Source organism: Colias croceus, chromosome 13 (assembly GCF_905220415.1).
Source record: "Colias croceus chromosome 13, ilColCroc2.1".
Lineage (NCBI taxonomy): Eukaryota > Metazoa > Arthropoda > Insecta > Lepidoptera > Pieridae > Colias > Colias croceus.
In genome coordinates, this window is record NC_059549.1 from 5,094,863 (window position 1) to 5,109,133 (window position 14,271).

At 31.3% G+C, this 14,271-nt stretch overlaps 1 protein-coding gene across 1 annotated transcript in view; it reads right to left on the bottom strand.

The window, feature by feature from the left end:
* The window catches only part of LOC123696775 (trace amine-associated receptor 8b), a 40,573-nt gene extending 26,867 nt beyond the window's left edge, over positions 1-13,706 (bottom strand). Inside the window, exon 1 of the mRNA XM_045643139.1 lies at positions 13,533-13,706. The gene's annotated coding sequence lies outside the window, so the exon portion shown is untranslated. The remainder of the gene's footprint in view (positions 1-13,532) is intronic.
* Positions 13,707-14,271: the final 565 nt, after the last annotated feature.

Here is a 14,271-nt window from a genome sequence, read left to right on the forward strand (position 1 = left end):
TTCTTCTATTAATCTTTCAATCCCCATAATAAAATTTCCGAAGCTTCGCAATTCGTTTTTAAAACCTCTTTAAAAATGACATAAATCACGCATCGGAGTACGGCTCAATTTACGAGGTTACTTTTTATTTCTCTGTTGCGTTAAAATAAACCTTTTTTTTTGCACAATTCACAGTTCTATAGTTTATAAATAAACTAGATTACCGCCCGCGGCTTCGCCCGCTTTGTCTAAAACCTAATAAATTATATACTAAAACCTTCCTCTTGAATCACTCTATCTATTAAAAAAAACCGCGTCAAAATCCGTTGCGTAGTTTTAAAGATTTAAGCATACAAAGGGACATAGGGACATAGGGACAGAGAAAGCGACTTTGTTTTATACTATGTAGTGATAATAAATTAAAAGACGTTCGCGACCCCAAGTCATTCAAATTTTCATTTTTATAGCATTTAAGCCACATTGAAGAAAGCATAAGATCTCATTATTATATAAACTGAATGTGTTTTTATTGAAACCCTAAAAGTAACGCAGACGTCTAATGCTCGAATTTCAAGCGTAATGGGATTAGACGCATTATATCACACACCTTGCACTAAATAAATACTTGGAAAGCCATATATTTTAGCATAAAAAAGTAAACAACAATGTTAGCAATACATACGCCGTCGTGGATATTATATTACCTAGACAAATCAGTATAATATATTGAATTTGTGATCGGATTTTCATCCCATCTTAAACTATACAAAAATTTATGAAGAATCTCCCAATTTTATCTTCCTCTATGTAATAGATACCTACTATTACCAAGAAAAAGACGAAGAAGCGTATCTCAGTGATAAACTTGATTCTCATGGGTAATATAAACTAAAATATAAATCCGAGTACTGTCAAAACATGATAATATTTCTCGGTATTGTTCAGTTCAATCCAATTTACACTTTCACACAATTGAATGCACAATATATTCACAACTCTGATGCAATAAGACAACTTGTGTTCAATTCCTAAACTAAGTGAGCCATCGCGCTCCCACTTTTAGAGTTTCTAACATAACCGATGTATCTATATGGAATATTTTACATCTTTACTAGATAATGTACGTAATAAAATATGTGAATGTTCGGACGCCAAAAACACTAAACGGATTTTGAGGAAACTCAGCAGTGTTGTAGCTGTTGTATATTATACAAAGCTTATACAGTACGACCTTTCCCCCATGTTTTGAACAGCTACTAAAGCATAAATCCTTATCTGGAAATGACTGACACTTCATGTGAACGCACAAAAACAAACAAATAAAATTGATCCGTATATGTAGGTAGGTCGAACGGTGAAGGAAAACATCGTGAGGAAACCGACATGTCGAAGAATTAAAAAGTTCGACGACATGTGTCATCCGCCAACACGCACTTGGCCAGCGCGGTGGATTATGGCCTGTACCCTCATAGGAGGCCCGTGTCCCAGCAGTGGGAACGTATATGGGCTGATGATGATGATGATGATGATGATGATGTAGGTACATTTTTTACTGGACATTACATCACTACATAGTTTAAAAACAAAGTCGCTTTTTCTGTCTCTATGTCCCTTTGTATGCTTAAATCTTTAAAACTACGTAACGGATTTTGATGCGTTTTTTTTTTAAATATATTGATTCAAGAGGAAGGTTTTAGTATATAATTTATTAGGTTTTAGACAAAGCGGGCGAAGCCACGGGTGGTAATGCTAGTTATGAATAAAATCAGAATTTAAAATCCTGCCAAAGTTTTTAATTGACACCTATTAATTAACACAGACTAAAGTTCACAATTTCTAGTTTATAACAATATGCATGCACTGCTATGATTGAAATGTCTAGTGAAAAGGAATGTGTTAACTGTTAACACACGCATTCATGTATGTTAACATTGTTTCGTATACTAATAAATATATATTAATCAGAAATAGATAATATGGAAATATGAATAAATGCTTCAAGCTTCCGTTACAGCGACAGTTTATAATAATTATATTAATATATTTTATATTAATTATACAATTATTTTATATAATTATATTAAATACCTACTGTGAAGAGTTCTGTAAATTAAGAGACGAAATATGGGTTTGGTCGAAAATTGAAAAGTCAAAAGGTAAGTATTGTAAATAGCAAAATCATAGATGTAGACAATCATAGACAATTTTTCTTCATTGTCAGATATATTTGGTTACAAAACCAAACAACCTACATTACTGTCCTAACCCCTCGGGTATTACAATCTCTTTGTCCATTACGGTTCAACAAATATTCCTTGAACATTATAAATAAAATGATGTTTTAATAAAAAGATTGTTCTAGAAAAACATTTTCTGCGTGGAACATAAACATGAGGCGAACACGGCTAGATTCTAAAGGCTAAGTACAAAAGCTTCCGTAACGTTGTGCTTTTATATTTTATCACAAACGCCACGCGGCTAAGTTCACGTGAAATATGCCTACTTTTTATTACCCTGTTGAATGAGTGTGATTTTTAACCGACTTCAAAAAAAAGGAGGAGGTTATCAATTCGGCCGGTATATTTTTTATTTTTTTTTTATGTATGTACACCGATTACTCCGAGGTTTCTGAACCGATTTACGTGATTCTTTTTTTGTTCGATGCGGGATGGTATCGAATTGGTCCCATAAAAATTTTATTCGGCTAGGCCTAGTAGTTTTTATTTTATGAGCATTTTTGTCTGTACTCGATGACTTAATTTCAATGTAGCAAGTAACTTTGATTCACTTCCCGGTAACCGATTGAGCTGAAATTTTGTATACGAATGTAAAATGGATAGCGATGAAACATTATCATGACATGGAGCTGATCTGATGATGGAATCGGAAGGTGGCCATAGGAACTCAGTAATATATTGACTCAACTTTATCGAGTTTGGGCTCGTTTGATTCGTGTTGAAAAATACACTAAAAAGTATTAAATAAAAATAACTGCGTTAAAAACAACCGACTTCAAAAACGGAAAAGTAAGAAATAAAAAAGATTTGATATTATTAATTACTACATATTATTTTTATGTGCTATTTATTAAATAGGTTTGAAGTCGGTGCCAAACACTAAGCACTTAGTATTAAGCCCATGCACCGACATCAAACCTTTTTAGTAAATAGCACATAAAAATAATATGTAGTAATTAATAATATCAAATCTTTTTTATTTCTTACTTTTCCGTTTTTGAAGTCGGTTGTTTTTAACGCAGTTATTTTTATTCACCTTTTTAAATGATTGAACTCTTTTGTTTCAATTGTAATCTTAAGACTGCCTACTTTCAATGAGTATTGAGAACATACAGCAAGACACGAAAGAAAGAGACTAATGAAGCTTGTATATTATAGGTTATAATTTTTAAGCACATAATAAAATTTTAGTTTTTTTTCAAGAAAACAAACAATACCTATTTTCCGATCCATAAGTTAAAATTTATGTGAATATGATATTCTGTTTACAATAAATAGTGAGATTATACATGTAATGTTAACCGAATAAGGTCAAAGTTAAAAGCTCTTTATTGCCATCCCAAGCAAAGTAGGTATTCTTTGCAAGCATTGAAATTTTATTACGCGAGTTTGAGTCTTGGTTTACTGGTCTATTTGTCACGCTTTATTACTCCTCTACCAATCACGAAGCATAATCACATTTTCTAACAACCCACAGAACGCATATAACTTCCATCTTTAGGGAATACATAATAGAACTGATTTACCTCTGCCATCAATGGCTATTTGGCCTCAAATTAGATCCCCATTGAACCACTACAATGGGAAACTAGAACTATGGAGAATGGTGATTCAATTGTCGACTATAATCTCTATGAATAATCTTTTTTGATACAGAATATCACTTAGTAGGTGGTACACGTATTATTATAAAAACTTAGGAAATTACGTGAAAATAACTTTGTGTTTTTATGAATACTTATTTTGCATTGATTTATTACGATGAATTTTATTAATATATAACTTTTCCCTTTGAGCGTACCGATAAATTACCGATTCTTCCTGGTACAAATAACAAGATATTTTCAAACAATTTACAAAAGCTTGCGACATTTCCGTTTATTAACATCGTCTCCAAAAGAAGTAATATATTATCGCATATTATAAATATACAAAGTAGGTAATAATTTATACGAACCGCATTCATATAACTTTTGACTGTACGTACCATTGACCCTTGTGTCGCTGGAGATAGTTTTTCTAAGGTTTTCCTTTTTGTGACTCATTCATCTTGCTAATGGTCAGCAATTCACACAAAAATGCGAACATGAGAGTGTATGTAATGGTGTATCTTGATTTATGTGTTTTCTAGCGCACTGTGTTAAAAATATACACTCATTAAGTAAGTTATTATTGCCTTCACGTTGTGAGTTAAAAGTTTGTGCTAGTTATAGGTTACGTGTTTTAAGTGTTTAAACGCTTAAATAACTGCGTTAATTGATTACATTTTTTTTGCATTTAAAAGCTTATTTGTGTTTCAGTTTCATGCAAAACACATGTATCGTTTAATATAGAATTTGAAATCATAGATGTTGAAATAGTTTCGACTTACAGTTTTTATTCAAGACTGGCGGTCCGCCCCGGCTTCGCCCGTGGTACCTACATGTTTACGTTTAGTCTACATATGAACCATCTTCGTATGTACTTCAAGGAATATTATCTAAAAAAAAATTAACGAAATCGCTTTCTTCTCGAGTTTTTCATCTTTATCAAATCTTTAAGATTAGATAAAGATGAAAAACATTATACATTATACATTGATATTAGATACTTATTACTTATACTAGCTTCCGCCCGCGACTCCGTCCGCGCGGATGTCGGTCTTCGCGTGGATGGTTTATTTATCCATTTTGAGTACCTCTGACAATAACATCTTATAAATATCTATTGGACCCAATTCCCAAATACGGCTAGGCCTATAATAATACGCAACGTGTGTTCGCGGTTCTACGGAACAACGTCTATGGATAAAACTGAAAAATTAAGATTATTTTTTTTCTACGTATTTTTCCAGGATAAAAAGTATCCTATTTTACGCCCAGGATAATAAGGTATAATTATACCAAGTTTCATCGAAATCGAACCGCTAGTTTTCACGTGATGCCTTCACATACAGACAGACAGACAAAAAATCTTTTAATCACATATTTGGGTTTGGTATCGATCCAGTAACACCCCCTGCTATTTATTTTTTCAATATTTTCAATGTACAGAATTGACCCTTCTACAGATTTATTATATGTATAGATAACTTTATTAAATTTACTTTAAAGTGTAGCCTAAAGATATCAATTGAATTTCTGATATTTCTTCCAATTAATTCATAGCCTACAATTTGAACTCAAATCTGGATAAATAATAATCAAATCTTGGGATGACTCGCTTAAGAAATATTCTTCAAAGGGAAAAACCTACATAGAATGTCTTAGGTCTACTGCTCTCTGTAAAGCCTGAAGAGCCTTTCGTAATTTAATATAAATCTTTTTGATATAAATAAAACCCTTGGATAAGCCAAGCTTCAAATCTTATCCCACTAATTACTTAAGTGATTTTGTGAACATCTTTAAATTAAATCAATTTATTTTATATATTTGCTATTTGAAATATTAATTTTAATATAATAATATTAAGTAGAAATGGTCAAGTAACATTATAAACTGTTATATTAATAGTATTTGGATAAAACAAGTTCAAATGCGGTAACTTGTTATTTCCTCGCGTTCCGGCGAACCGAAGGTTTCATACTATCTAAAGAAAAATAAAGCCTAGGTATCTTTTTGTACAAATAAACAATTGTATTGTATTGAACCTCCACAATATAATATTATTATGCTAAAATAATATGAAGTAAAATAATAAAACATACAATCGCATAACATAAATATATAAAATTCCTGCAGAACTTGTTACTTAAAATAAAATGATATTAACAACACATATTATTATTAAATACACAGTTCATATTACGTATTCATATTTTATTTTATTAAAGTTACTGGATGCTTTACATTTTTCCTTATAAAACCTGTAAATTTTTCGTTGGCAAGTCGAGAGATAAAATTATTTTCAGGAACCAAGCTATTTTTAACCTTTAAGAAGGATTTAGTTACGCAAGGATTGACATTTGAAATGATAAAAGGAATATTTTCAGGTTTACTGACCGGACTAAGCCAAGGTCGTAGGAAAGTAATTCTTTTAGGAGAAAGGAGTTTCAGAATTTTCGTGGCATTATTCTTGGGAGCGTGACATCGCAGTTCTAGTATGATTTCAATATTAATATTACCTTTTTATAAAATTTATACAAATCCAGTTTAGTTCCACTTTAATACATTGAGGTCTAGATTAAAGAAATAAATAAAAATAACCCTGCTCAATGTACAAGAATGTAACATTATTTTTAAGAGCATGAAATCACATTTGTGTGATTTATTTAAAACCAAACCACGTTCACCATAAGAAAGGGTTAGATGAAAAGAGAAAAATATTCCTTGACATATAAAAAAACATAATCGGAAAAAACTATAATAACAATTTTAGGACCTTCAAATCACGAGTTACTTGATCTCTCTCCAATCAATACAGCAAGCACTTCACAATACAGATTAGTCCTCTTAAACGCACGTGCATGTCGGTAGTCACTAGTCAGTAAGCCTAACGCATAAGCCCGGCTTTACTCGCTCAGGCTTAGCCGTCCGTTCAGAAATATAAACTTAAATGGATCCAATCGTCACAACTCCCATATCCACTTATCTGAATTAGAACGAGGACAGACGAATGTGAAGCCACACATAATTGTATGTAGTCTACAATGCCTCTTTGTTCTTAAAATATCTATAGAAAAACTACGAAACTAAAACTAAAATAGCTGATGCTATTACTGACCTGGCCTACATTACGTTGATACATAGTGCAACAAATTACTAATCATTAATCTAAAACTATAAGACAAAATAACTCTAAATTTTTCATTCTTTTTACTTTGCTTCCTAAATCATGAAAGATAAAAAGCAATCACATCGTTACGTATTCATTGTGTATATTCTCAAATCAGTTATAATAAAAGGAGAAGTAAGGTAAAGAAGTTGAATAAGTAATCATTATAATCGTCAGTTGCTAAGATAATAATCCACAACGCTGAGCAAATTTGGGTTCCTGGTTTGAATTCTTTGACATAGGTACTGATTTCAAGATTCTTGCAGATTAAATTGAAAAAAAAAAATCATTTTCTAAGAAAATCCACTCCAAAGGTAACAAGAAATAAATAATAGGCTAGACAGTTCACAACCGGAGATGTTTACGTATCCGACCCGTGATTTGTTCGAAACAAAGAATTTTTGTTGTTCCCATCGCGATCGTATTTTTCGTAGGCAATCGTCGAGTTTTAATTGAGATATGTGTTTATTGCTCCCGCTTTTTGTACACAATGCTTTATATCTGATATCCTGAGTAAATTTTATTTATTCCCGGATATTACTCGTGGGATCCATTGTCTAAATATTGGAAACTTATTGGAAACGTCGGATCGTATACTGAATTGTTAGAACATCCTGCTAAGATTGTATGGCTCCATATAATTCAATGTTGACGTGAAATCAATGATTGCGTTGTTTTCTTTGTCTTCAAAATGAGTATAGAGATATGACAGTCACATTATTTGAACGGAAATTTGAATTGTAATTATTGTCTTTGGCTAAACTACAAAAATTGGTAAAAAGAAAGCATAATATTTCCTCCATTTTTTCAAATATTAATCTTAAAGCTAATATACAATTTTCCTTCAAATGCAATATCTACCAATAAAATATGAAATAAGTATTGGTCCCAAAATTAGTATTATTTTTTATTATCAAACTTGACAAAACTAGGCCCGCTGAACCACTTGTAAAATTATTTGTTTCAATCTAGTTTTAATTACAGTTTGATAACCCAATTTAAAATTTTATTCCCAAAATGAGTCAGCATAATTTACGCAAGAGAAGTCGCGGACAAGGGCTAATTAATTACAAAACCATACTCAACAATTCACAGGGTTTGCCTTTTGCAAGTTTGCGTTTTTAACATTTTACACAGTTCAAATACTTTACGACATTATTTTTCTCGTAATAAGGTTAATTTCGTTGTTTGAATATTTGAAGTAGTGTAAGGCTAGTCACTACGAAAATGGCTAATGGCACTACACATAGGCAGTTGAAGTTTGAAAAAAAAATTGTATTATCGCTTTGTTTAATACAAAGTTTTAGGTATACATTTTGATTAATATACTCTATATTTTGTTCAACAATCGAGTGTATTTTAATTAAATTATTTAGCATTACAGTGATGCCAGCCCTTACGTTTCGAAATCGATCATCACGCAGTTTTATTACAACTATTTCTGTATTAATTAAATAATGCATATTATATAATTGTTATTGAATTACTGTATTTGGATTAATGAAATTCTTCTTTCATTTATTTTCTATTGTAAAAGCATAAATTTTACTCAATAATAGCTTACAATATTGCAATACAAAAGTATTTACAAGCCCTTTTACCATTAACAATGCCAAGTTCCACGTTTAAAAATAATTGGGTTATCAGCCGTCTTCGAATTGTCATTATTTTGTTCAAAGACTTCATTTCCTTTCTGATTTCGGGTAAGAAATCAGTTCAGTCGATGCTTTCAAGTAAAGTGGCGTGAGCCAGGGAAGTAAAGTCAATTACACGGCTATAGGAGAAATATAACACCCAATCGTGGAAATAACGTTGCTGAAAATTGACTCATGTTATCTATACGTAAATAACTCGTGATAGAATTGATCGGACCGTGACAGTTTGCTTTTTATTAAGGATATGAATTGAAACGTTTTAGGATATTGAATGAATGGGCAGCGGATTTATACGTTTGTCGTTAAATAGAGATTTATATAGTGGGTTTGGAAATTAAATGTAGAGTTATTTCATTAGATATAATACCTAAAACACACAATACGTTTGCATTGGGCACTATTATAATACATTGATTAAGTACTTAAATAAAAACTAACATGACAATGCTGCTATCACCAAGATTGTAACAAAATACCAATCATCTTGTGAACCTCCTTTTCGGAGTCGGTCAAAAAAGGTATGATGAATTTCTTTTATTTTGGATCTTTAAAAAATATTGTGCATTAGAATATTTTAACTAGGGCTCATAGTTTTTGAGGCCGTTCCGGTTACCTCGTGAAGCATAAAACGTATGCAAGGAATTACTTTTGGCTTCACTGACAGACGGATGTAGCCAATATGTTCATAGAACCGAAAATATTCGCCATTTTATTATATAAATTATTTTTGTTTCTCGTATTCTGATAGGAATGTCAATATTTGGGGTAATTAATCGGGAAAAATGCTACTTTATAAGCTACATTTACAATATTGGCTGGGTATTAAAAGGCCACTTTTTCACTATGAAATGTTTAAGTCCATCGTCACTATTATAATGCGAACCAAGACTATGTTATGTTAACGTAGGAAATAAATTTGATAAAGAAGTTCTTATAGAATTATGTTATAATTGGCATAGGTAATTTTAAAATACGAGAAAGTAGAGCTATTCTATTTCACATATGACTCCTATATTATTTTATTATCTGAGAAATTATTAACCTCCTACGTATGAGGGCCATGAACTAATTAACAATACCTATCAATGACAAAATATCTATTATCATCGAAAAATATAAATAAAATTACATACCACATTAAATATTTTATTCCCTTATCTTCTCTTATTTCACTGTAATAGGTAAACGAAAAAATAATCAAACGTCGAAAAAACTTCATACACAACATAGCACTAAGGTTTTCCCTTTATCAAGACCAATTTCCGGCCAATTGCTTATGCTTATCAAGCCTTTGTATATCCTTATCACGAAATAATGAAAGGGTCTGAACAAAAAATTCTTATTCATATTCAAGACTATAGTATGGAAAATCTATATTGTGCTGAAACCTAACCCTGCCCGTAATTAATACGCCTCAAGCTCGTCAAATTACAAAGATCTTTATCAAAGTTACTGAAAAAACGGTTCAGGATATTGTTAAGAAATTCTGTATTAAAATATTATATTAAAGTGTGTGTGGGATCAAGAAATTTATTATTTTTCATACATATAATATGTAAGAAAATTAGTACGAGAATGTGATTTTTACGACTTATGTTGTGGTTGGATTAATTGATTTAAAATGTTTATATAGGGTTTAATAAATAATTATTTAGTATAAATAATTTTAGAAATGAAGTATTAACTACATACAACTAAGTACATACGTATTTGCTAAACATTAAAAAACTTCAGACTTCTTCTACTCATTTGTTTTAAAATGCATTAAAGTGCAAAAAAGTACCTATATCTAAACGAGCAAAAAAAATTTTTCAAACTACTAAAATGATGCACTTAACTAACATTACTAAAATGGTACCTACAATTCCTTACACTTGAAAACATAAAGGCCTTATCATGCCTTAGGGAAGAACATTAAGCGAATAAGTGCCATAGAAGACATTTTGAAGTAATTGCTATGTTTTTGTAAGCTACTATTACGAACTATCTTTGTATTGCCCCTCTGGGAGATAATGTAGCATCGAATAAGCCATTAAATACCGAATAAATTGCGCAATTATAAGCGAAATCACAAATTGGGATTGTATCATTGGAATGGAAATATTTCTGTTTTAATTATATGTTTAAAAGGTTTCGTAACAAATTGGATCGAGTGTAGCAGTCATATTTTTACTGAGAGAAGCCGTATAAGCCTAGTTGAAACAATTATAGGCATCGGCTAATGAACGTACCTGTTCCGAGAGTTTAAGCACCTAACTATTGGTTTTATTAATTTACTATATTTCCGCCCGTGTTTTAAAAGAAAAACCCGCATAGCTCCCGTTCCTGTGGGATTTCTGGAATAAAATGTAGCCTATGTCTTATTCTAGGTCTTCAGCTACCTACTTACCAAACTTCATTGTAATCGGTTCAGTAGTAAAAGAGTAACAAACATCCATACATCCTTCCTCACAAACTTTCGCATTTATAATATTAGTAGGTAGGATTTCGATTGGGTGCAATTTTAACATGAAACATGTTAAAGTTGAAGAATCCTTCTGGTAATTAGTTGGGTTTGTTCAATAAAAATGGATGAGCAGTGGAAATTTAATTAATAACAAACGTACTTAATGTTCTGAAACATTTAAGAAATAAAAAAAGTAAGAGATCAAAATATTGTGACGTGTACTTTAATAAAATAATTGTGCCAAACATATGCAAAGTGTACGTAGAGTCGGATATGTGTAATTTATCATATTACTAATTTCAATTAGAAATAACTCCCTTACGGTACCATAACTAAGTATTTTAAAAACTCACAACAAAGAAATCAGTTATATAATATGATGAAAAACATTAAAAAAATAACATATACCTACAATAAAGAAATATGTTTGTATAATTCTACTATTTTGGTATCGACTTCAGATAATCTGCTTATAAAAATAAGTTCAATAAGAGTTCAGTTTCGTAATAATATTTCTTTCTATTCTTTCTACTTCAACTTTCTATTGAAATAAAGAGATGCTTTATCCATTAATCGTATCGTATTCATACATATAAATAAAATTGAAGCGTCTCTATGTGTTTATTTTTATTATGGATATAAATGCTCTGAATCAGGTTTAATACAACTTTAACTGGATTATATAGGATTTTATAGAAAACGTATTTTTATCACAGAAAATCTTCTACGTGTTTCCAATTTTATACAATGTAAAAGATAAAAATACAGTATAATTTTGTAATGTATATGAATCTATTTGTGAATCATATTTTGTATTTGTTTGTAGGTAATTATTGTTATATATACCTAATAAACTAGCTTTCCGCCCGCGGCTTCGCCCGCGTTTTCAGAGAAAACCCCACATAGTTCCCTTTCCCGTGGGATTTTCGGGATAAAACCTATCCTATCTCTCAAGTTGGATCGAACTGCACATGGTGTGCTAGTTTTATTATAATCGGTTAAGTGGTTTAGGAGTCCATTGAGGACAAACATTGTGACACGAGATTTATATATATTAAGATTATAATTAAATCCTAAACATCCCAACTAGCCCTAACTAATAATATAAATGCGAAAATCTGTCTGTCCTTTCACACCCGCGCTTCAACCACAAAACAGATTTGGATAAAATTTGGCATAGATACTTTGAGATCCGAAAACTAAATAGGATAGTTTATCCCAAAAATCATGGGAATGGGAACTAATCGGGTTATCTTTTACTATTCGGGCGAAGACGCGAGGAAAACTAGTTATTCATATCTTTTAATGACGAAATTTAAGAATGTTTAAATCTCATGAAATTTTCTGTGCATATCGGGTAAGTCTGAGAATCGGCCAACATCTATTTTTCATATGTACCACGGGCGAAGCCGGGGCGGACCGCTAGTATTTTATAATTCCCTAATGATTAATAGATACTAACTTTATTTCCCAATGATTAATGAAAATCTAAATATTTGTATAACCGGTTCAAATTGTGATTTGAGACGTAATTTATTAGTGTAATGTAATTAATGTAAGATATGAATAACTAGTTATTCATATCTTTTAATGACGAAATTTAAGAATGTTTAAATCTCAAATCGAACGCGGGTGAAGCTAAAGCTAAAAGCTAGTAATAAATAAATATGTAAGAGCTTCAAGAAAGAAGATGGCGATAAATCACGTTATCTCGAGATACACTCATGTTAAGATTATTGTTGTCTGCCAAGCTTGACTTATGTGAGAATATTTTCCTTGTTATCGTGGTTATGTTACGAATAATATTTAAATGTATTGTGAACCAAGAACTAATTCTGACTTTCTGTTTATCGTGACACTAATAAATTACGTCTCAAATTTATTAAATCACAATTTGAATCGGTTATACAAAAACATTTAGATTTTCATTAATCATTGGGAAATAAAGTTAGTAGGTATCTATTAATCATTAAAGAATTATCCCTACTTGTATTATAAATGCGAAAGTAACTCTGTCTGTCTGTTACTCAATCACGCCTAAACTACTGAACCAATTTGCATGAAATTTTGTATGGAGATATTTTGATACCCGAGAAAGGACATAGGCTACCTTTTATTGCCAAAATATGTACCACGGGCGAAGCCGGGGCGGACCGTTAGTAAAATATAAATCAGACGACGACGGTCTTAGAAGGAATCGAAGATGTTTTTATAAATTTATATTTGTAATAATCATACTCTTTTGTCATAATATTTTAAAAGTTGTAATAAATAGATACAATATCAAATATCACGAACCTAAAATATTTTTCACACCCAAGGTATAATATATTATAAGGTATATAATATATTATATATTTTAGCTCTTTCATGTCCTAAATTTCAGATTATTCCGACGATGTTAGCTAAATTTATTAACACAATTCTATTGAAATGAACAGTGCATATAAAGTTATTACTTACCAATAAATATTAATAATCATAAACATCTACACAATTAATCACGTGATAATCCAATCAAAACTTTAGAGCCAAACTCCACGAATGTCTAAACTGTCAATAATAACCAAAGCGTGCGATGAAATATTTCGTAAGTTCCATTTAGAGATCGAAAGTGTTCATAGCACACGACCGGACTGGAAGGCGTCGGGAGCGGTACTGAACTCTGAAGTCTGAACTTTCGTGAGTCGTGACTTACCGAATACTGATCTCCCGAAGGACACAAATCCGTGGCCGGTTCAATCCGCTAGTTCAAGTGTTAAGCTCCTTATACCCTTGTTACGAATGTCTTCAGTTGATCGGGGGTTTGTTTCCCTTTATTTACATGGGCATAATGTTGTACGTGCCAATAAATCTCTATTTCTATCGACCCTCTATTGACCTTTTTTAAAACAGTGCTACGTGACAATTACTGCGTCGACGAAGGTATTTGTTGATGGCATGAATAGTTAATACTAGTTAGATTTTCCGTAGCTCCGTAGCTCTTATTTTCTATGTAGCACGTAGACGTAGACGCATATATTATCTAATTTTTGTTTAAGCAACACAGATTATAATTAATGTGAGTCGTATTCAATTTATGAAATTGATGAAAACTACAAAAAACAAATGAACATTGATTTTAAGTTTTCCCATTAAAATTTGTAGCTGGAAAAAAATTCGCTCTGAATTTGAACACTCATTCAATTTCTACTTAATTTAT